Consider the following 20,760-nt stretch of genomic DNA (forward strand, 5'->3'; position numbering starts at 1 on the left):
CAAAATTTACACAAAAAGTAGCTACAGAACATGACGCACAGTAATATGTACTTGTAAATGCTCGTGTCACGTGATTTGATAAATATGACTGATATTGGTAATATAAGTAATAATAATAAATAATAATAACTAAATGGGATATAACTGTGGTGGCATTTTCAGTGAATTCCAACTGGAATTTAGAAATTGATTGGACTTTGACATTTGGACTTTGACATTGATCGAAATCCGAAAAACGTTTTTACTAAGGTAATTCAAAACTCCAAAAATGCTCAATTTTAAATACGAGTTTGTAGGGAAGGTTTGTGGTGCTGAATCACGTTTCAAGTTTTATAGTTAAATATATTTGTTACTTTGTACGTATAACGTTTACCATCGCTTTATCTCATAACTATAGCTTAACTGAATGATTCAGAAAAGCACAGAAGTTAAAGTATGATTTCTTTTGTAATTTTTTTTTTTTTTTTTGAGTTTCATCATTACTGACGGTTTCTGAGTAACAGCCATAACGCCGCTGTTCGGAGTAATCCACTTGAGAACATAATTGTTCATGGTAGTCCTACATGAGACATGAAACTTTTTCTTAGTAATGTTTGTGGCGCCTAATTGGTTGTACGTGTATAAATGTGTACCGAGATCTCTTGAAAAATCATATCGGCCCAAGTGTTTAACATTTTACATGCTCGAGCGAGACCTGAGCTCTGGAACACCGCGTTATGTCGTGATCTTGAATGGGACATTTGCATGATGGCGTCATTTGACTACCATTTCCCGCAAAATGCTTCATGAATTTTCTTTCTTAGGAAATACAAATATGAATAAGAAAGAAAATTCATGAAGCATTTTGGGAATGGTAGTCAAATGACGCCATCATGCAAATGGCCTATTAGGCTAGCAGGATTTATATTGTGGTTATTGTGGAAATAATTCGCCTATGATTTATAAGATTGGACAGCCTCGACTTAAAAATTTGCGTCCCTTATTCGACCACTTATCATAGGCGACCATCTTGATGGTGAACACCTCTTAATATAGGTATTGAGGCCTCTCATAGCCGACCACTTGTCATAGACGACCATCATGATGGTGAACAACTCTAAATATAGGTATTGAGGCCTCTCATACCACCACTTACATGAGTAGACTACTATCTTATAGGTATATAACACCTTTTCGTCAGACTAAATATCTGTTAAAGATGACCGCTTCTTATAAGCGACGACATGCTATATGCCCCTCTCGACGACCAGTTGCTACTCATTGGTAATCACTAACATGGTTAGGGTTATCCACTTCTCATAAGCAATCAACGCCCGCCGCAGTCGTGGTGCCCATGTTAAAGCGGGCAGCCATATTTTAGGTACACATAAATCTCACGTAGGCCAGACACTTCTTAAAGCTATAGACAACCATGTTGGTATACGCCTACGTAAGGCGACACCTTAGCTCTCAAATGCGACCACGAAATACTGTCAATCAAACATAGGGAGAGACAACCTCTTGTCAGACAAACCCTCTCTCCCTATACCAAATCAATGGCCAACGAATCAAAGTCGAATCAAAGTGAGCTTGTTGTTATGACACCCAGAATCCATTCTCACGAGTGTTATGACCCCTTTGTTTGTTCTTCGATCAGCCCAGCCTACGCAGTTCCTGATCAGTCCACATTACCAAACTTATTTTAAGTAGAGAAATTTTGTACCGTTGCCAATCGACAATTCCGGCAAAATAAGTATCGGACATTTCAAACTCAATACTCATAACCGGCCTTCAAATTTTCAAGACTACTTCATCTAGATTTTCTAGCATGAGTGCGACTTATGACGTCTCTTTATTAAAGGTTGCTTTTAGTTCAAGATTGACCGTATGATGGTCGTTCAGGTGCCAACAGGTCGCATGACAACAGATAATGCGACTTATGTCTTATAATTATGGCACAGCCATCTTGGCCAGGTACAGCTTTTGAATGAATGCAACAACAACATGTACAATAGGCGTGTGTTTAGCTTTGTATTGGTTTCCGGTCTAAGTACGTTGCTCCGTGATGTGCTCTACAGGAACACCATAACACACATACCATTTTTGTTCGTCATGTACTCGACTACATACTTGTGATATTTTAAAGAAAAACGTTTGCAAATCAGATATATTTAAAGAAAATCCAGTAAAAACAAAATTTGACAACTGCGGGTAGCTAGATCTTGCTAATTTTCTATTCATGAAATGAAGAATAAAAAATATTATTGCACGATACGAACTTAAATCGGCGCAGAATTTAGCAGGGAAGAAATTTGACGATCGAGGAGTTTTGGAAGAATCTTTCGGATCGTGCAGTTCTCGAACTACCGTTATTTTTCTCACTCGAGAGTTTTGTTTTTGACCAATACAATAGGTACAATAGCAAGGGCGCACTCAATACAAAACAAACGATAACACAGAAACCCAACACGTGCAACTAAAATCAAGCCTTGAGGACTGTTTTTAACTGAGGTATCATCAGAAAAGACCTCCAGGTGTTCTAAATACTACATCACGATAAACCATCACGATATCAGAGACTACGAGATCTATATATGTGTATACTGTTTATCTAGTGTGTATGTCCAACCTCAATGATCACATGGTATATAGGTCCTAAAACCTGGACAAACCAATTGTGCTTCTATTGCATGTATGTAGTAATATATTTATATACATTTGATATATCATAGTTCCACTACCTGAAAACTAGACTTGTAACGATACATTTGACTATATAAAAATACTGAACATTATTTTATAGATTTTTTGTATTCGCTGTCTGTATTTGCGGTCGATATGAAAAAGAGTATGAGAGATATGATTCAGTCGAATTTAAAACTACACTTTGAACGGAAACAAATTAACTAAGGTATTCGATGAGCCAAGTTACTTAAGTGCCTGAAAAAAGTACCAGTTAAGTTGAAGAAAAAGGTTCATTAATTCTGTGTGTTTTTTGTTTTTGTTTTTGTTTTTTTTTGTTTTTTTGTTTTTTTTTTGTTTTTTTGTTTTTTTGAGGTTAAACGAGTAACGAAAGTAACAACTTTTTAAAAAGTAAAAGTTCTTTTCTTAGAAATGAACAATGTAGCAGTGAATATGGTTATTATCGTTTGCGAGAAATAGCATCAAAAAGGCCCTTTTGTTAGCTGTTAAGGCAGATGATCAATGCACGTTTACTTGTGACAACTTAAACAATAAGGCACGCGCTCTTGGACGAAATCTGACTGGAGACATTGACGTATTCCCGCTCGAGACCTTTGATCCGTGTAGGGTGTAATTCATAACATCTTGAACGTTCTTTACAGGCAGCGCTTGTTCCTGGAAGCCTGACACGACGTGATGTAATTCAGGTAGACTTTGAGTCGTTAAGTAAATCTAACTTGTGCGAGACCTTTATTGATGACTTAGGAGTCTAGGCGGCAGGAACTTTCTAATCGAATTGTCGGCGCATGTTTTTATAAAGTAATGATGGGAGGAAACAGTACTGCAGGCGCATAGATAACTAGATACTGAGCTCCTTCCTGTTCAAAGGGTAGCGATCTTAAGCATCATTCCTGCCCACTTTCCTGCGATCTTTTTTCTGCACAACAACGAAGAAAGAAGACGTTGTAAACAAATCAATCGAGTCAAATATCCTCGTTGACCTTTCTCGGATTTCCGGAGTCCTAAACATGATACTACAATTCTATCTTTACAACTGCAAAAATAAATGAGCAGGGGTAAAACGCTGCACGCGTACTATTGCGGGCATAAGACGAAATTTTGAATTAAATCTTTAGTACAAGATCTAGCTCTAACGAACGAATGAGTTTTTCAAGGAAAAATGTTTTAGTGAGCACGTATAATAAGAATGAAAAAAATACGAAGTAACAAGAGGTTGTTTCAGGGAATCGATAAATTTTGAATTCAACAGCAGACTAGCATCGCAATGGAACCCTTTTTATTATGAAAAAAAAATTTCTTTGCATGATGGCGACATTGAAAAAATCGGTAAAAAAGTCGACTGTTTTTAGGTTAACCTGTATTTCAGCATAAGTAATTAAAAACTCTCAGTTTAGCCCTTAGAGAAAATGACCTAGCTTGTATCAGTCATTACAACACTATCAATATCTTCGAGATACCATATCTAGTATAGATACTGAGTTTGTTGGCAAATACACATACACATACATATACACCACTATACTAATACACGTATGTATGTTTCTATATATACACTTAGATATCCGGCATGATTTACAATATCGAATCAAGAGTGAACCATATATATAGCTTTTGTTCTTATCTATGTATACTTGTATAAGTTATGTGATATTACTATATTGCTTTGTGAGAAGAACTGTATTACGTACGTAGGCGTAACAACTTTTAAGACTAAAAGTCTTTGTAATAATGATTAACGGTTTTCTTTAATACAACTATGACGCAAAATGGAGCTTAAGATTATACAAAAAGAGAGGTTTTGTAGTTTATAATAAGCGTTTTTCCCGATTTTTTTTGGTTGTGTGTTGGTGACTCCAGTGTGCGTCGCTAAACTCCCTCGGGCACTAAGTACTCGATATTTTGAACCTTTGAATTTCATTTGAAAAAAAATACTGAATCGAACTCTGTGCGATTACAATTGCAAACTGATTCTGCTGACAAGATTTTTGATAACAAAGTCCCAGAGAAACGATAAGATTGGCGGATAATACGACGCTGAAGTAATTCTAATTTCCCCCAAAAAAAGCAAATTTTAAAACGTATTGGAAATAAAACTTGTGTGTTTATATATGAGAGTTGGGCTGTTTATACATTACGTACTCTGACTGCATGTGTTTTGCGAAGACATGAAAATGATAACTTAACATTTCATTTAGCTATAGTCCGTTGAAGTCAGTACACCAATACTATAACGAGTGTTCGGTTAGAAAATTGGGATCATACCATGTTTGCTCAAGACTTAATACATGCTGCGCTATCAAAGGTATCAAAGTAATTTGGTCTTCTAATACTTATATTCCATGCGCTGTAATCGGGTTAAAACTTAAATACCACAATATAGCCAGTCCTGGGACATGCACCAAAAGTATACTTCTAATCAATCATGGAATACCCATATATAATCAAAGGTGATATAGTAGCACCACTAACGATTACAAGCTGATACTGTTGATATCTAGAGAGGATAGCAACACTTTGCTCAGACAAGACTTTAAATTTAGCATACATTACACTTTCTTGATGTTATCGTAACTTGAGTTAAAGATATACAAGAAGTTAAGCAGCACTAACAAAAATATTTTTTATGCGATATTAATGAGAAATTCGTTCTTAGTAGAGTTTTGAGTCTTTTGTTTGTTAGGGAAAGAGAAACTTTATATTTCAATTTGTCAAGTGATCAGGAAATCCTCAAGGGCGTACCTAAAGCATTTATACTGAACGGTTGCTGGGTCCGTCGTAAATACGAGAGTGATCCATTCATTATAGAATCAAAAAGACAGCCGAAATTTCAATGCCCTGTATAAGCGTATCTTGGTTACGTTCAACCTGGAACAAACTTGTACAGTGAAGAACGTTTTCATAATGAGAAGAATTAGAGACGACTAGATAATCAGCGCGAAGCATTACATTTATTCTGCTCAGTCCAAACCAGTAAGTACTATTCTTAGTTATCTTTTCTTGGCAAAAATTCAAAAAGAATTGTTTTGCAATCTGAAGTTTCTTATGCTCTCGTACAGACCAACATCTTGGGCAGGGTTGGTACGACTTCAGAAGTATTAAATATAAAACTTATAGTATGCAGGCACCTGAATCACACAGAAAGAAATAGTTTTTAAGTAACCTAGTATTTGTACGAAAAAGAAAACTAGAAAATATAAAGATTTATATGGCATTGATAAAAAACAAGTCCGAACAGCTAACCCAATGTTTTTTAGTTTATATCAACTAGATATAAATAAAACTAGCTTTACTACTATTGCACTCGCTTTCACAGTAATTTGAACTACAGTTTTCTTTACTAACTGCGACTGAAGTGTTTCACTACTGCGAGCTGTTAGCAAGGAAGAACGAAAAAATGAATGAATGATGAATTCGGGCCTGGATGTACAAAAGAATAAGAACTGCACAGTCATTAGAGAGAAGCAATGACTCTCAACCACTTGGCTTTACTCCTTTTCGTTAGGATACACATAAACAAGCTCGACAGAAGGCAAATAACATTAGTACTATTTTTGGCGTTGTCTGGCAAGCGACCTACTGCAGCTCTAAGGGAACAACTTGTTGCTCATAAAATCACACACTATCTTCATTATCTTCGCTATACCCTTAGCACTTTTAAAAACACAATCCTCGGCCCCATTAGGAGAGAAATAAAGTTAACGCAAGTTTAATGGTTGTAGTTTTGCAGTCTTTGTGGGGACTCTAGTCTCAATTTCAATGAGTCCTCACAAAGACAAAACGTGATCAAAATAATCACCGTCGTTATCCAATCAATTTAGTTGTCAATTGTCACAAGTCTACGGATCTCAGGTCGTGACTTGCATTCTTGATCTCATTTCCACTAGAGTCACATTTGCACACGGTCATAATCAACGACATTCAGTACGTCTGATCTTACGCATATATCTTTTACATAGGCATAGACGAAGAAAAGACGTCGACGATAACAGAAAAAAAAAGAAAAAAAGAAAGAAAAAAAGAAAAAAAAGAAAAAGAAAAAGAAAAAATGAAAGAAATCCACTGAGTAACTAAAAACTATAACCATCCTAAACTATAAGTTAAATACATCTGTTAACTAAAAGTGTGGTCATTTCTATTAGTCTATAGTAAGGCTAAAGTGAGTAGTTTTATTCTAAATCATAATCAGTGTGTTTTTGATTGTCCAAGTACATCTTGTCCTTTTTTCTATTGTATTAAAAAACTATCGAGAGTTTTTTTTTGTTGATATATCGTAATACTCGTAATACTAAGGCACGTTTAGTTAAACTCCAATGATGCGAGTTTGTATCTATATAACAACAGACTCGCTTAATTCCGGATCTGTCTCATCTCAGTAAAATAACCTGCAGTAACTAACCTATTGTTTAAGAGCGGTGCGATCAAGGTGAGTCTCACCTGCCGAAGATCAGGATGGTAGCACAAGGAATCTCATATTGAGTAAATGCTGCAATTTCATTGCAAACGCGCAGGCAATTATCAAAATTGTAAATTCGGTATAAAAATAAAACCTTAAAAAATTAACTACCGTTCTGAACCAGAATAATAATAAAAAGATTGCGGGTAAATTTTGATCGTCATTAGTAAAGTTTCTAGTATTCGCATTTCCTGCAATTTCTATTTGCTGCCAATTCAAACGTTCGCCTTTAAACTAAGGGGAAATTATACCAGTGTTTGATTGAGCTGTTTGGATACCTACCAGGGGACGATTATAGACTTCTCTGATGAGGAATGAATTGCCAACTTGGGGTCGTACTGGAAACTGAATCCTACAGTAGTGTAGTGATGGTTAACATCATGAAAGAAAAGAAAATATCAATTGGGAAAATTGAAATACTGCCATTTTATCATTACAAATGCAACAATGGAATAATAAAACGAACATGGAAAAAATAAAATAAAAAAGCAAAAAGCAAAAAACAAAAGGAAAAGAATTTAAAGAATAGAAAAGAAAGATAAAAAAGAAAAAGAAAGAAATTAATTGCTGACCTATAAGCAACGCGGACGATAAACGAAACTTCTGGCCAATCATCAAGATTGACCAGTAATGAACATCTCAGTCTATTAGTATTTTCAGTTTCACGATAAAGAGCCGGTTGTTTTGAGATCAGCTAATAACTCTTTGAGTACGAATAAGGTGCTCAAACCTCGGACTTGATGAATTACAAAATTAAATGATAATTCGAGAAAGTAAATAGCTCACAAAGCAAACTAATTTATCAGCCATGTTCACAAAAAAAATCTGCGACAAAAAAAAAAAAAAAAAAAAAAGGGCACCAACGACAAAAAGAAAACCGTGAATAAAAAATAAATAAAATATAAATAAAAAACAAGAACAAAGAGAAAAGAATACTTAATAAACATTTAATAAATACAAGTTTCAAGTTTAAAAGGAAAAAAACATCTGCAAAAGTTAATCAAATGAAACTTTCAATTTTTTTAACTCAGAAACTTAAATCGATTCTTTGGATCTTTTTCTCATTTACCATTGGGTTTTGATTGAGATTTTATTGCTTCAAGAGCTCTCATCGCTCAAATGTAATTGTATTATTTGTATAGTTCCACTTGGGGTTATTTTGACGATTTAGCTTTTCAATTTATTGGACATTAAACAGGTTTCAAGAGCATGTGCGTAGTTAGGTAATTATCTGGTTGAGGGGTGCACAATTCGAAACGTTCTCAAATAGGTTTTAAGGTTAATAAAACATCAAAGCAAACAAAGGAAAGATTTCAGACCACCTTAACGTAAATTCGGTTAATTCGATGGGGACATGCTGGGGCGTCATTACAAAATTCTCTACTCCAGAAGTAAATTACCGTATAGGGACTGCTGCAACAACCCATGAGGCCAGTTGGTAAACATTTGATATCATATAGAAGACAATTTCAAATGACTCAATTCTTTCATAAAATAAATTCGATTGTACTGGAGGAATAATGTCATGAAGAAGTCGATTGCCCGAACCAGTTTACAAAATTAATCCACTCGTAGTGGTTAAATACGGACATCTGCTTCTGAAAAATCAAAATAAAGTGAAACAAAAAAGAAAAGAAAGGAAAATAAATATATATAGAATATCGACAATAGGTTGACTTTAGCACGGACAATGCTAACGATTGATATATGGGATTTGCTCATTGTATTTTTGAGCATATAGAAGTCGATTGCCAACATAGTTTATTTCTTATGATGACATGGTTTATCCGTCAAAACCAAGTCAGAGGGTTTAAATTGTTCTTATTTTTCTTTGAGGTCTGTTTTCTTTTTATAACACCTCTTCATATACAAATCCTTGTTATTTTGGGGGGTGCAAATCGAACGACGCGGATGAGACAAATACAGTGTAAACTAGGATATCATAAATAAAGGGTAAAAGATGAGCAGTAATTTAAAAAAACGTTTGGAATTGTTTATATACTGCGAGCAGAAGATATATTTCTTCCCCTCTGCACGCTACCCCGACATAAAGCCAGCACACGGGTCAGGAATAGATCTCTGCCTCGTTCATTTTTTTCGTTCAAGTTTCCAGATTTTTTCATTTTCATTTCAAGTTTCTTCTCAATTTTTCTTAAGATTAAAATATAAATTTGAAGTTTAATATTCAAATACTTGATGCTAGAGTCAATTAATCCTATCTAAGCCGATTCTAAGTTGTTCTGAACTTGACTGATAAAGTAATAGTTCTTTCTCTCTTTTAATTTCCATTCTTGATTGATCCACTGCATGGCTTTTTCGCTTTTCTCATTCTCCAAATGTCTGTAATTTATTTGAGCAATTGCGATTTATATATATATATATATATTCATATTCATTAATATTTATATTCAATGAAAGTTCAGCTGCATATTTTATCTATACGATTGTTCTGTTATCCAAGAAGAAATATATATCAATAAAAATTATATATATAAGAAGTTGTGGGATGAATTTTTTTTCAACCAGTCTTGGTAATAGACCAAATACCAGTAAACAAATATCCGTTCGTAATAAGGTATTGTATACTTCTCATATTTTTTAAATATAAATGGCTTTTTTATGAATGAATCAAAGTTTCTGTATTATAGCTGTATAATATATTATGTATATATTCATATAAAACGGATTCAGTTCCGACGATCAATTTTCTGCATTTTTTAACTTTAAATAAATGAAAGAATGAATTCAGAAAATGGTTTTCGCTATAACATGAGACTTCTTAAATTCATTATTAATAATTCTTTTAAGTTACCTTGAGCAATGCTGTTTATGTAAACCAATTTTATTTAGATAAATAAATGGAAAAAAAAAAAAAAAACGGTCAGAATTTGAAAGAACTTATAAGAGATGCTGAGCGAATTCATTTTTTTCTGGACATTTTTTATGAGAAAAGTAATGGATCGCGTCAATAAGAATCATATCTAAGATTAGCTGTTACGCCTCAGTATTTAACCATATTTTCCTTTCCAAAACAGCCACAAATCACTGAACATACGAAAATCGGTGGAAAAAGCTAAAGAAATTCAAAACTGAAAAATTATTCGACTTTTTTTTCCAAAGTCATGTGAAATAGGAACGAAATGTGGTAGGTAATTACTATTTTGAACTTGGGAAATTTTGGACCAGCAACGACTAAGTCTAGGAATACTCCTTTTTCTTTTCTTTTTTTTTTTTTTTTTTCTTTCTTTTTTTTACCCTTCTTCTTCTTAAGAAAAATACGGCTTTTTAGCGTACCAATACGCCCAATCTGCCACACAATTTTAATTTTTCTTAATCTGAAGAGCCTCAAATAAAGCTATACACATGGTTCCGATCAAAAATAGTTCATAGCGTATAAAGTTTTAGAAATTACTAAATGAATTGTGCAATCTTTACTTGCCCTGCACTATTATCTTTAACTCAGCTCTGTTTATCCGTTCTGACCATTAATTACTAAAATAGTGCGGCCTAGAGAGATACGCAAGGGCATCACTAGTGAAGCCGTAACTGAAAATATAAATGAACTGTTGAAAGAAACTTTTGGGTAAACATAAACGTAAGCCTGTTACCTCAAGCTGGGCTCTATTAAACTGGAAATAAAACGCTTAATAAAGGATCTTAGTGAAACAAAACAGTCTTTTGAGTTGAATGAAATTTATCTCAATTCCTTAGCGAGAAAAATCAGCAGAATGTCAATCTGAAGATTACGGTTAACAATTCAACACTAGAACTGTAGCATATTTGGACAATATAGCAGAAAAAAACTTATCTTTTTTTGTGGTATTTCAGGACTTTATTCCTTTGTAAAGAGGCAATGATTTTCTCCACTCGTTTTCTGTTACCGAGAGTTATAGTCGGGCAGCAGGTGTCTGGCCTAGTGGTCATTTTGTTAAATACAGCTTAATTTTTGCGAGAGTTAAACAAAGTGTCTCTAATAATTAATTTATGCAATGTTTATATAAGCAGATTCTTTACAAAAGATTAGCTTGAATGTGATGAAAAACGAGACAATAATACTAACAGTGGATTCCCACTGAACGCTCTTGTCGCATGCTCTTTTAACAGTTTATTAAACAACACCGAAAAGAAAGTCCAATCCGGCACCGATACTATCCCTGAGAGTATATATAATGTCTGGTCAAAAGATTAGACTTCGAGAAAAAGAAATACTGGCAGAAAAAAAGTTAGATCGTGCAAACACGCTGTCCTTGCCGAGCTGTTACGTAGGTCAAGCACGTGACTGATGGCTTGCTTGTCCCGACCACTCAAACAACGTATTTCCTAATGTAATTTTGACAAACGCGTATTGTCTTTGACCCTGGACCTATTAATCACGCAGTATACGTTACTACATTTACAGTTTCGAGACAGCGCTTAAACAGTCGTTAAGTGACCTTCCTATTGAGAAGAAGACGAAAGATATCTACTCCAATAAACAAGAGAACTCCCTTGAGAAAAGGTAAGCTAAACACTGTAATTCCTTTGAACTCTTTTGTACTGAACTAGAGAATCAGACGATGGCAGACTTGGTAGTCATGGTTTTTCTTTTTCAATATTTATTCAATCTTTCCTGTAAAAGTTCTAATTTTAGCCCATAGAAGTTATTCGAAGGGGACTTGAAATATTTTCTTTCATTCAGAAAACGTTTGCCCCCAAGGAGTGGTAAATAAATACAAGCCAAGTCAACGCACGCAAACTCATAAAAAAAACTAAAGTTCAAAATTCTGTTACCAAATGTTTCCAATTTGTTTAAATCCTATATTGTGGTAATCCAAACATATCCTTTGGTCATGTATTTGAGTCTGTATGTACACTTGTCGACTTTCCATGATCAAAGCGAACACAGTATGATCTTCATTCCGTGTTATATATTTAGTATAGTTTTACTCGAAAGTTTTAGACACGAAAATGAGTCAACAAAGAGATTTTTATTTCTTAATCGAAGCCGATAGCAACAGCCTGCTTAACCTATCGTGGAGATAAAATTCTTATGACCGCAAAGGAACCCCCATGCCAAGTATGGGAACTTTCCCAGTTGATGGAAAAACGTTTTTATTTCGGTACGTTTTACGCGATGAGAGATATTGTTAAGCTTCCGTGACTCGATCACCAGGGAATTCAAGCATGATTATCAATTTAACCCCAAGTTTACTACATGGGTCTGTATGTAATGCTACCTTTACTGTTTTCATGATCAGTTTCTGTACATAAGTACGTCACGTCTCACGGACGTCAAGCTCTACATTAATGTACAAAGCCGGTCACGTACTTAATTAGTCCTAAAGGATTATAGTAAAATAAAAGGCCATTCAAGATTGCTGTAGATACTCTTTTCGCACTTTAGATGTGTATCTAACTGTAGTAAAAGCGAAAAAATCCTCAGTGGTTCTCTGTCGAATCTGACTTGGATTGATTCTTGAATGAGCCTTGGATTTTTATGTGGATTAGCTCGACTTTCTAGTCCAGTACGATAATTGTACCAATGTTCATATATATGTGTGTACATCATATATGTACAGTACGCAAGGTTACTAGCAGGTCAAGGTTCATTTTTTCCCCTAACAACAATCTTGTAGCTCTGGTCTTGTCGTTTCGACTCATCAATATTAATGCTTAAAAATAAAAATTGAAATTGACTCGATTTCGCTATTTTGAATTTTTTTTTTCTTTCTTTCTTTTTTTTTTTTTTTTTTTTTTTCTTTCTTTTTTTCTTCTTTTTGTAATTTTAAATGATCTATCCTCATAACAGAAGTATATATTTCTTCATTCTTTTGAAATGAATATATTGTTTACTATAAAACATTATTTTGGTACAGTTAATGTAACCACTCTAGCCAGCCAGATCTTTATGCCGCTATTATAGAAATAACAGTTCCTGAATTATCGAGAAAGTGCACGTAAAAGACCGGAAATACTTTAGTCGTTACTTTCGTCAATGTAATAAGATGCTCTGGACGCGGGAGCCCTGTGACTGGGGAGAGAAAAAGGTGGCCGATTTGAGACTTGTGCGTGCGTGATCTGAGCGCTATCTAGACCGGTGTACGTTGGCGTTCAAACGCCTCTTTCGAGCCTTTTTTACGTCGATGGCTGCTTCCGTTGAACTAGTTTTCAAGAAAAACAAGGCAGATAGTGGACTGTGAAATATTACTGGTGGTATTTCCTAGTCATTGAGTCTTTGGGGGTTAAATTGTACGAGATTTTGAACCCTAGAGCCAGGTTTGCGGAGGAAAACTGAATTTACTTTTACGAGCGAGCTGTTGGAAACCATCATTAAAAAGCATTTGTTGATTGAGAATTGTGGAATTTCCGTTCCGACAGATCGGGCGGCTAATACGGCGTGCTTGTTGAAGCATCGTGTTAAGTAAAATACAGTCGGAAGCAGCTCGACCCTATTTGAACCTGATCTTCGATAAACTCAATGTCCTTAAGATAAAGACAAACTGGACGTGATCATGGTGTGTAGACGGAACTGATACACATATACATTGTTAAGCATAAAAAGGGAACCGCTACAAGGGAAGCCACAAAATATATGTACTTGCAATTACTCGGGACATTTCAGTATCCCTAAGGCTAAGGCGTCGGTGGATGTGAACTCCTTTATAATTTAGTTAGAAATCTTAGAACATAGCGGGTGGCTTGGTGATGGTGATACTTGATGGGAAGTAGTTGGGATATTGGTTATTAGAATCGTACAGATGGGCTCACAAATGAATACCAAGGTTTAATGTTTTGAGAGACATTTAAAAAACTTAGGCCTTGATGTACGACTGCCGAAATTGAAAAAAAAAAGTTTTGAGTTCTTCTATAATTGGGTTTCCGCCCGTCGAATCTTGGAATCTATTTTTGGTAACTCATTTCTCATCAGTGACATCTCAGACGGTTATTCCCTAGTAACTGGTTAAAAGACATTCTAAAACCTCGGAAAAGGCTATTACAATCATTACAGAAAATAACACTGCCATGACAATGGGTATTGTTCTGTGAAGTATTCACTTTCATAAGACTAGGGGAATATTGGAAAATTGCACCGTTTTTTAGGCCATATGTTTACGAGAATACTTTAACTCTACTATCGGTCAGGCAAAAAAAGTGCCCTCATCACAGACTGCTTGGTGAAGACGGAAATTAGGCCGATTGCCAAAACACTAAAATTTATTTCATTCGTTTTATTCTTTTTACCGCATCAGGACTACCAGCCACCCTAAGGGTCTGAATTTGACGACTTCTCAATAAATTTACACTACGCCTCATAAAATTCCGGAATCTCAAAACCGCTTCCTTCACTCCACGTCGTAAAAACATATCGATCAGATTTCATTGGGACTCATGCTTGCGCTTTAGAAGTTCTTTGGTGTGCTCGACGAATTACATTGAATTGGTCAGTCCTAGTAAGATTGCCCACGTAAATAGATTAAGAATAAAGTATCCTCAATCAATCATACAACTTATAGTAAGGTTAAGTAACGGCTAGATTTTATTTGGTCTAGACTTTGATAAATCGAGGAAATACTAATGTTTATGTTCACATAACTGGCTTAACATTCCTTTTAAAGGATAATGATTCGGGGATTTAATGTTAAAAAAGACCATTTTATTTCGAGAAATTAAGTTTCGAACAACATACGAACATTAACGCCGCATGCTAAAAGGGACCGGCTTTTTTTGTCAAGGGATTGGCTTAAAATAGCTATCAATGTTTTAAGTAATTCTTCTTTATTAACAACTGTTCAATTCTTGGTCTTATTGATGCGAGTTTATGGGTTTTTGTACGCCCTTCGTGTTCTGGTGTTGATGAGAAGATATACGCTGTGTCTAAACACTATCACGCATGGCAACAAAGACTGATACTTTAAAAAAGCCCTGACTACACGAATGCTAAAAGTAGGTAGAATTTGTGCACGGTAAACACCAATAGGCGCGGAGTTTTAATGGTAAGCGGTTAGTTAATAAAAATGCCAATTGTGGAACCGAGAAACTGATAATGACTGAGCAGTCACTAGCTTTGACTGCGTTGTTGTGTTGAATACAACAATTGAATAAGAAGGAAGCTTAAACGCCGCGTAAAAAACTTCGTAGTAGAGAATTTTAGCGTGTACCCATGTAAATGTATAAGAAAATTTAGAAGGACCGATACAGATATTCGGTATGTTCCATTTTTAGTTAATTTTTAATAGGTTTACAAAGGTCGCATCAATCTCAAAGAAGCCTTCCGAGAGAGCCAGGAAAATAAGGTTTATATAAAAAGTATTTTTGTGCGCGTCAAAAAATAATGAATAATAAATAATAAATAAAGCGTTTCCGAGGTATTCCGCTTTTTTTAGTCGATGATTATTTTGACCCAAACTAAGCCGTTAACATTCTCTATTCTCGTCTGTAATTTCGCCGTTACCTAGAGTTTGACTTGGCAATTACGTCGATAAAGGATGTGCAACAAGAAAATGTCTTTTTTAAGTCGAGGAAAGTTCTATACCAGTAATGTTACCAGTCGGCCGTCGCAAAAAAAGCGGACATTTATGATACTTTTTCCAATTTCTAGGCCAAGTCATTGTACGAACAAGTACAGCTAGATATTTCACGATGATAGCTCGCCACGCATTCTGACGGATTCGGTTACCAGGATGTACTTTATTTCAATCGTGTACTGAAAGTTGGCCTACCGCAAGTTTTGTCCAGTACGTAATCTTAATTAAAGCTCAAGCCTTTTCGCATGTTTCTTAGGACCTTAACCCTTGTCTAAGTGGTCAACATTGCCAGGATAGTACTGCATATACGACATGCCATCATGAACGCTGCTCAAATACCGGTTATAGCTCCGGTTTTAAGAAAGGGTAACCCTACTGTTTTCTCGTCTCTCGAAGCGATTTTTGAAGGGCCAAAAATCTTAGCTTTGCGAGTACCCTTCGTTCGAAGGGGCCTTAAATAAGTTGGAAATACTATTTCATTTTTCACCAACCGACGTACATCTGCTTGAATAATTGGATTTTTGTGACTATTTAATAAACCCAAGAAGACAGACACCACGCACCATCTCAAGGCTGAATAAATTTAGCTGCACCAACCACGGTTTCCTTGCCGAGGTCAGAAACCCTCGCCCCAGCTTCCGCTCAGGTAAGTTGTTTACCGGCCGCAAGGGAACGATAAAGAGGGACTGTTTACATTGAGGTTGTTATCGGGATTACTGAATGACGTAAAGAAATGTACTGACTACGCACGATCATTTGTTTTGACTCACGTCTCTTAACATGTGCCCTCTTGTAATGGCTTATGGTTTTGGTGCCCTTTATAACTATTTGACTTTATCCGAGAAAAAAAAACATTAAAAAGGAATTCCAAGTAAAAAAAAGTTCTTTTTCTGATACAGTTAGTACAGCTAGGTTTTTTCTAAGGCATTTTCTAGTAGCAAATTACAATTAATAATACCTTATGCTTTACTTGGCAAGTAGAAACTTAACTTCTCGAGAGCTTCTACGCAGACGACTTGACTCGGTGATAGAACCCGATTAAAAGACTCTTGAAATCCGTCTAGACATTAAAACGACCATTACGATCCTAACGCAGTTCATATTTGGATTGAAAAAGCTTATGCTCGATATAATATTTATAGTTACACAAAATAACGGGCCGCGAAAAAAAACAACAACACTCAACTGGTCAATTACGATTTTTTTGGTATCGGGATTCCTGTGCCGAACCGACTCCTTGTTGATTTGGTAGGTAGAGGGTGTTTGGTCACAGGTTTTGCAGCTTCCGGAGTGTGACGAAAATCATAATAGAGGGAGGATAATTAGAGATCAAGATAACCAAAAGTAATAATGTAAAGTTCAAGGTCGTCCAAGGTGGACGCCAAAAAGGGAGGCTTCTCTCAAATAGTGAGAGATTTTTTAGCTATTATTTGACTTTTACGTATCAGCTATTTTTGAATCCTTTGAAATAATATACACTCATTTATACATTGATGAATGAAAGTCCTCGGGTGTAAAATGATTCAGTGCATTAGAAAATTAAAAGGGGGAAGAAATTGATTGTTTTCCGAATTTTTACCACTTCTGATTTCTCATTTGATTGATGAAACTGGACGTATTCACTCAACTAATGAAATCCTTGTAATCTCTCTACGAACGAGTACGACTTCAATAGTTCCTTTGTTGCTAAGCCAGAAAACGTCTGGTAATAACCAAGGTATCGCTGACTCTGATTTTACAGTATCTCTCTGTGATTTCTCGCGATTCCTACTGAACATCGAATTTGTAAGCAGTCATTCAGAACTCCTAGAACCTTTTTTGAACGAATTTTACAGTCTTGAGCTTACAAAGCTGTCAAAAAATTTCTAAATATGTAAATAGTAAATATTTCTATTTACTGAAATGAATTTGGCACATTTTAAAGAAACTTTATTTTTGTTCAGTTGTGAAAGAAAGTGGCCAAAAGAGATTTTCTCGATGTTATAAGTTTAGGTCGTCATCGCAACCTAAAATAGCTAATGGAGGGTCAGCAAGTTTTTTTTCCGACGTATTAGTTCGTTTAATTTTTGCCTATTGTGCACTGATTATCTCTTCGCATTACCGACCAAAATTCATATCATACTCTATTAAAGTCTAAGATAGACTAGACAAACCAATGCAGTCGTTCCCACGAGATCTATTCTCTTAATCAATAAAGGAAAGATTGGTTTCTTTTAACACTACTTAAGCATCATTGATTTGAAGGACAACAGACAGACAATATCATGCTTTATCGTTCGTAAATGTACCGAGAATGAAAGTGAAACCGTCGTGAAATCTTTCAATATTTTTTCTTAAACTGTATTAGATTCAAGGTCCATGGTTTATTGATGTTTACAAGATATTGAGTTGGAAGTGTTTATTTGTTAGGTTGTTTGATTTTTGGTCACTATATCACATCCTATAACGAAATACAGCGGATTTTTACTTAATAAGCGTTATATATCTACGCATGCAGCTGTCTTAAAGCGTTATAGTAGTGCTTATATTACTCCAATCAACTCATGCCCTGGTTTTGATTTCAGTTACTTCAGTAATGCATTCCCGGGATAATTACTTTCAAGAAATACTATCAGTCTTAGGTAAGAATTACCTAAAAGACACTTCAAAGCTAACTTTTAGTATGATTTCACTTCATCGCTTTACTTTCCATATACAATGAAAATCTATCCTCATATAGTTGTGCAGGTGTATATATGTATATATATATATATAGATAGCAGGAAGGTTGTAGTATACATTTATACATATATGCAAATACCTAATTAGATGCAAAAACATGAAAAAAAAAAAAAGAATAACTCTACTACTCGTTCCTCATATAAAATTTTTTTTTCGAGATGTTGTTGAGAATACAAAAAATATAAGAATATAAAAAATATATGAGAATATAAAAAATATGATTTGAACGCAATGGGATGTTATTAAATATATATTAGAGACTTTTAAGGCCAAAAAAGTGAAAATATACAAATATACTTATATAATATCCGATACTTAAAAACCTTACGTATTTGACGTGTCTTGCATCAAAGTAAGGCATAACATTGTTTTTATTAACTTTCAATATGTACACGATCATATTTTAGGAGTTTTTCCATTTTTGCATGTCATTAGATATTTGTATATATGTAATATACAACCTTTCTGCAGTCGAGTGAAATTGAATTTTTTTTTTTGAAATGATGATGATTTATATAGCGCCCTTTTATATGTGGATATAATCAAAAGCGCTTTACATGGAGTTGTGAATGACAGATTGCTTTTTATGCAATTTACAAGCATGAGAGATGGTTAGTATGAAGTGTAGGCACCGAGGGTGGTCACTGCCAGGGTTTCTTTACGTCCTCAGTGGTTCTTTTATGTCCCCTATTTTTACTGTAGTTTATTTAGGAAGGGTTAGAAGACAGGGCCTACGGTTTAAAGTCCTTGTCCGAGAAGACTTGAAGGTCTAACCATTTGCAGATATTATTACAAAGGCAGCACCTTCTACTCAGCTATTTTAAGACTCTAAGTGTTGGTTTGGCCGAGGCTTGAACCACGACCTCCCGCACAACAGACCGAGCACTTATAATAATTATTTTTAAAGAATTTGGAAATTGTTAATTTATAAATATATTGATAGATGAGTTTTGCAGAATTTTTGCAAAACGATGCAAATATATACACCGTTTTGCAATTATAAGTGCTCATATTTATACACTCGATTGCAGAAAGGTTGTACATTGCATATATACAAATATCTAATGACATGCAAAAATGGAAAAACTCCTAAAATATGATCGTGTATATATTGAAAGTTAATAAAAGCAATATATATATATATATAATTAATAATATCTATACGCTCCACTTACATACAATACACTATAAGTGCTATATACATATATATATATAATGTAGACCATTTAATCGACATTAATTAACTATTACGAAAGTGACTACCTTGATAGATAAAGATATATATCATCTAAAACCCTTTTTTGTGAATAGCACATTTAGTTAGGCAATTTTTTTATTGCAATTTTAGGCAAACGTAAAGGAAAGTCATGATTCGGTAATTTTAGGAAAGGAAATTCATTGGCAACTGACAAAAGGGTAAAATATGCTGCTTTAGCCTTGCTTTGGTGTCTATAATCTATATCGTAACAATCGTTTTCTAGTTTAGTAAATCACTAACTTTGAATATGATTTTTGCTCTTCATCTCATTTGTTTCTTGCAAAATGGTATCTTAATCCTTTTTGATAAATAAGACTTAAGAATCTGACCTAAATTACCGATTCGAGTTAAGTAATCATTGATGAATCTTGAACTGAATCCCTTTTGACTGCAATGCTTTGGGTTAAATATTCTGCAGTAATTAAGTACTTCCGAGTATTCAGAATTATAGGAAAAGGGACGTATTTGACATAATAAGTAAATATATGCTTGTTCAACATGGGTTTGGCTTCTAAGGACCTTGTTATTATTTACCGCACATTTTTGAAACGAGCGCAAGTTATTGGACATTGTTACAGTTTCTAATTTAAAACGAAGCATCAAGTGAAAATGAGAAATTGTTGTGAAATTTTATTTTTACTTTACTGACTATAAGGCAACCATTCTGATGGTTTGGTTACATAAGAGATCTCTGGACCACACACTTCATTATCATCCAATTCAACATTGATTTTTGGTCAAACAAAGACAAGTGAGATATAAAGCAAACGAGCGAATCTATTGCTCTGTATTTGACTAATGAACTCAATTTTATAAACAAAGACCTTCTACTTCGCTTTAGTTATGACCGAATGTTCACTTCCCAGGCTCCAAATCACGTTTTTCTTTCCCCAAGCAGCATACAATACCCTTCCAATAGAAATCCTAGGAAGGTGTTTCTGAAACCCACGAAAGCTACTTCCATGTCGGCCAATATGAAATCAGTTTCTTCTCAGTTGAGTTCCTGTGGGAAAGAGGCAACTAAAACTAATCGAAAAAGCGCAAAAAGGTGTAAGTTTAGAGCAGGTGCAGATATGATTATCCCATAAACTTAAATACAATGTTTGTTTAAGATTATTTCTATAAAAAGGTGTAAATAAATA

General features: G+C 34.7%; 2 protein-coding genes across 10 annotated transcripts in view; one reads left to right on the top strand and one right to left on the bottom strand.

Moving 5' to 3' along the window:
* LOC116302286 (doublesex- and mab-3-related transcription factor 3) overlaps window positions 1-7,973 on the bottom strand; it is a 51,626-nt gene extending 43,653 nt beyond the window's left edge. For all 3 annotated transcript variants that reach the window (XM_089033314.1, XM_031711537.2, XM_031711538.2), the window contains exon 1: window positions 7,418-7,973. The gene's annotated coding sequence lies outside the window, so the exon portion shown is untranslated. The remainder of the gene's footprint in view (window positions 1-7,417) is intronic.
* LOC116302284 (doublesex- and mab-3-related transcription factor A2) overlaps window positions 1-20,760 on the top strand; it is a 29,779-nt gene that overhangs the window by 5,072 nt on the left and 3,947 nt on the right. The window contains exons 1-3 of one of the 7 annotated variants that reach the window (XM_031711533.2): window positions 5,355-5,652; window positions 11,535-11,633; window positions 18,204-18,260. The exons of 1 other annotated variant lie outside the window; for it this stretch is intronic. The gene's annotated coding sequence lies outside the window, so the exon portion shown is untranslated. Of the gene's footprint in view, window positions 1-5,354; window positions 5,653-11,534; window positions 11,634-15,713; window positions 15,850-15,872; window positions 16,286-18,203; window positions 18,261-20,760 lie in introns of those variants that run through there. 5 more of the 7 variants (XM_031711534.1, XM_031711532.1, XM_031711531.2 and 2 more) reach the window with 5 other exon arrangements.

This window comes from Actinia tenebrosa, unplaced genomic scaffold (genome assembly GCF_029948245.1).
Source record: "Actinia tenebrosa isolate PJP-AT-01 unplaced genomic scaffold, QUT_ActTen_1.0 PGA_scaffold1__47_contigs__length_23844297, whole genome shotgun sequence".
Classification (NCBI taxonomy): Eukaryota; Metazoa; Cnidaria; class Anthozoa; order Actiniaria; family Actiniidae; genus Actinia; species Actinia tenebrosa.